Here is a 4,404-nt window from a genome sequence, read left to right as displayed (position 1 = left end):
CTAGGAAGACCAGGTGGAAAAAAAAAAAAAAAAAGTCAGAGAAAGATAAATACCATATGATTTCACTTATATGTGGAATCTAAGGAACAAAAAGAACAAACAAATCAAAAACAGACAAATACAGTAGACAATTTGGTGATGGATAGAGGGGAGGGGAGTTGGGGGGCCAAGAGAATGGGTTGAAGGGTTAAAGAAGTACAAATTAGTAGTTGATAGATAGTCATGGGGATGTGGAGCATGGCATAGGGAATGCAGTCAGCATTAATGTATTGGCTCGGTGGAAAACCAGAGGAGAGAAGGAGCAATCAAGGGGATCGTTTTATAAACTATATAAATGTCTAACTAATGTACTGTATACTTGAAACTAATTAAAATTTTTAAAAAATGCATTAAAAAAAAAAGAAAAAAACTATCAAAGTAGAATTCTATATCCAGAAAAAATAACCTTCAAAAATGAAAGCAAAATAAGACTTTCCATCTAGGAAACCTACACTGTAAGAAACGTTGAAGCTTTAGAGACTAAAGGAAAATGATACTCATTGGAAACTTGGATCTATATGAAGGAAAGAACCCTGAAAGTGGTGAATGTGTGTGTAAACATAAACTATGTTTTTCTCTAATTTAATATTTCTTTTGAAAGGAATCGAATGTTTGAGGCAGAAATAATAACAATGTGTTATGGAGTTTACTTATATATGTAGAAGTAAAATATATGGCAACAACTGCATAAAGGACCCAAAGGCTAAAATGGAAGCATATTATTGTAAGTTTCTTAGGTTATGTACTAAGAGGTACATTATAATTTGATGTTAAAGATTCGTATCGTGAACTCTATACTCCACCAAAACAAGAAAGCAAGTAAATGTAAATAAACCAACAGAGAGAAAATAGAATCCAAAAATACTCAATCCAAAAGAAAGCATGAAAAGAAAAAAATAGTAGATAACCAAGTAGGAAATAAAATGTGAGGTGGTAGACTTAAATCCAACCATATCAGCAACTACATTAAATAAAAACAGGTTAATTAAAAGTCTCTGGACTTTTAATTAAAGTCAGATGGGATAAAAAAGCAAGACCCAATTAAATGTTGCTTACAAGAAATCTAATTTAAATATAAAGATACAGATAAGTCGAATGGAAGAAGATACACTATACAAACATTAATCTCAAGAACACTGAAGTGGCTATATTAACATCAGACCAGATGAATTTTAGGAAAGACTATAACCAGAAATAAAGGACGATTCACAATGCTAAAAGGATCAATTCATTAAGAAAATATAACAATCCTAAATGTGTATGTACCTATTCTCAGAAATTCAAAATATACAAAGCAAAAACACTGAAAGAACTGAGGAAAGATTTTAAAATCCACAGTTCTGAGTGATTTCAAAACTAAACATGTTTTTTCTTTTAGTGAGTGGTGTTGGGAGAACTGGATATCCACACGCAAAAGAACCAAGTTAGACCCTCTTCACCATATTGAAAAATTAACTCAAAATGGATCAAAGACCTAAACATAAAAGCTAAAGCTATGAAACTCTTTAAAGAAAACAGAAAGAAAAAATTTCATGACATTGTATTTGGTGATGACTTTATGGATATGAAACCTAAAGCACAGGCAATGAAAGGAAAAATAGATAAATTGGTCTCCATCAAAATTAAAAACTTGTGTGCATGAAAGGACACTATCAACAGAGTGAAAACGCAACTCACAATATGGGAGAAAGTATTGCAAATCATGTATCTGATAAAGGATTAATACCCAGAATAGATAAAGAACTCTTACAACTCATCAGTAAAAAACAACCAACCAGATTTAAAAATGTGCGAATGATCAATAAACACATAAGAAGATGCTCAACTTCACCAGTCGTTGGAGAAATGCAAATGAAAACCACAATGAGATACCACTTTATACCCAGTAACATGGCCATTATTAAAAATATATATATAACAAAATAACAAATATTGGTGAAGATGTAGAAAAATTGGAACCATTGTACATCACTGGTGGAGAGGTAAAATGGTATAGCTGCTGTGGGAAACGGTATGATGGTTCGTCAAATAATTAAACATGGAATTACCATATGATCCAGCAATTCTACTTCCGGGTATACATACACCCAAAAGAATGGAAAGCAAAAGGGACTCAGATGGACACTTGTACACCCATGTTCATGGGAACATTAATCACAGTAGCCAAAAGGTGGAAACAGCCTGAATGTCCATCAACAGATAAATGAATAAACGAAGTGTGGTACATAAGTACAATGGAATATTGTTCAATCTTTAAAAAAGAGTGAAATTATGACACATGCTATAACATGGAGGAACCATGTTATTATTAGAATAAGATATTACTCTAAGTAGCATAATCCAATGACAAAAGGACAAATATTGTATAATTCCTTTAATATGAGGTTTCTAGAGCAGTCAAATTCATGGAGACAGAAAGTAGAATGCTGGTTGCCGGGGGCTGGGGCAGGGGTAGACATGGGGAGTTAGTGTTTAATGGGGACAGAGTTTCAGATGAGGAAGACAGAAGTTCCGGGGATGAATGGTGGTGACGGCTGTGCAACAGAGTGAGTAGAGTCAATGCCGTTGAATTGTACACTTTAAAATGGCTAATGTGGAAATTTGTATGTTATGTATATGTTACCACCATTACAAAAAAGAAAAGAAAGGGAAGAGGAGGAAGAGAAAGAGGAGAAAGATAAAGATTTGGGAAGAAAACCTCTATATGTTTTTGACTGAGATGCTTTAATTTCTTCTTCTTTTTTTTTTTTTTTTTTTTTTTTTTGTATCTGAGGGAAATTATATTGCAGCCTGGCCCAGTTCCCCTCTAAGAGAACTCCTGTGCGCTAGAATCTGTGGCCAAGTGGGCCTGTGGGGGTGTGCGCTGGCATGCGGACTCGTTTTTTCTTACTTCCCAGTTTAATTTAGGGGAAAGCACTTCACCAAAGTGCTTAAACAGGAAGGAGAAATTACCAACACTGTTATTTTCTCCTAACACAGCCTCAAGATTCAAGCTAAGCTACCATTATCCTCTTCCCTCAGTTCCTCTAAAAATACTCGCTTCCCTAGTGGATTCCACGCAGAAGGGAGCTGCGGCTGGTTCCACAGGTGCAGACGGAATCACTGGCCTCCTGGTCCTCACAGGCTCTTGCAGTGATAAGGGGCCCTGTCCTGCCTCTCGTTTATCCTCAGGTGCTCCTCACAAATTCAGGTGTCAGGGCAGATCCCAGACTTGGATGTGGACTTCCTCTCTGAGTGATTAAATAAGTTATTAATTTGTCCAGTAACTAATAGACCCCACGGGTAGTTAATTCAACACGATAACAATTCAAATTCGACGCCAAGTAGTGCTTTCACACAGAGCAACAGAACTCTGGCTGACATGATAATTTTTTAAATGGGAAAAATAATATTGACAACATTATAGGCTACCATTTGAGGTGCTTTTCATGTATTGATTTCTTTAATTCCCGCACTAATGTCATAAGGCAGGTTTTATGATTATCCCCATTCCACAGATGAGGAAACTCAGGCACAAAGACACAAGGCAACTTTCCCAGTTTCTCACTCGTCCATAAATTTTTTATTCCTTCCTCTTAACAGCTTCTTTCACATGGGATGTGTCACCAAGAAGCAGAATGGTTTGAGGCTTGCTCTGTGTTGCTGTATTATTCAAATTATTTTGCTAGCAAGCTGTGGGAAACCAACTCAGAAATTGCTGAAGCAAGTATGGGAATTTATTATCCGTGTAAGCAAAACAGTCAGGTGTATCTAGTTTTGGACACAACGGTATCCAAGTGGCCAAATGGTGGCACAAGTGCTCCCTTCCTCTCTCTTCTACACACACACACACACATACACACACACACACACACACACACATACATGCAATAGTAATTACAGTTTTTTTTTTTAAATTTATTTAAGTAGAAGAATATTTCAAACTCTTCAATTTCTTGGTTTTTCTTCTTTCCTCATCACCTGCCCTAGCCTCTGGCAGTGGTCTCTCAAGAAGGAAGCTACTTTCCATGCTCATGTTTGAAAGCATAATGGACAGTTATTCATGTTATAAATGATACTTTTAAAAGAAACACCCACTTTCCGATTTTGCTGTTCAGAAGAACAGAAACATGCTCTGTGCTACAATTCAGTGAGGGAGCCTCAGAGCTCACATTTAGTCGGGAATGTGGCAGTCTGCTATCTAGGTAGTTTTTCCCTCTCTCCCTCTCTCCCTCTCTCCCTCTCTCCCTCTTTCCCACCCTCGCACCTCTAGAGTCTACTTCCCTCCCTGCTGACATGGCTAAACTGATGAGCATCAGGCCCATATCCAAATGTTTAAAGTCTGGTAGAAAGAGACGGATTCTTTTTCCTCTCAAAAGTCCCGGC

Source organism: Pteropus alecto, unplaced genomic scaffold (genome assembly GCF_000325575.1).
Source record: "Pteropus alecto unplaced genomic scaffold, ASM32557v1 scaffold8, whole genome shotgun sequence".
NCBI lineage: Eukaryota > Metazoa > Chordata > Mammalia > Chiroptera > Pteropodidae > Pteropus > Pteropus alecto.
The sequence above is the reverse complement of the archived record's forward strand: the minus strand, read 5'-3'. Positions refer to the sequence as shown.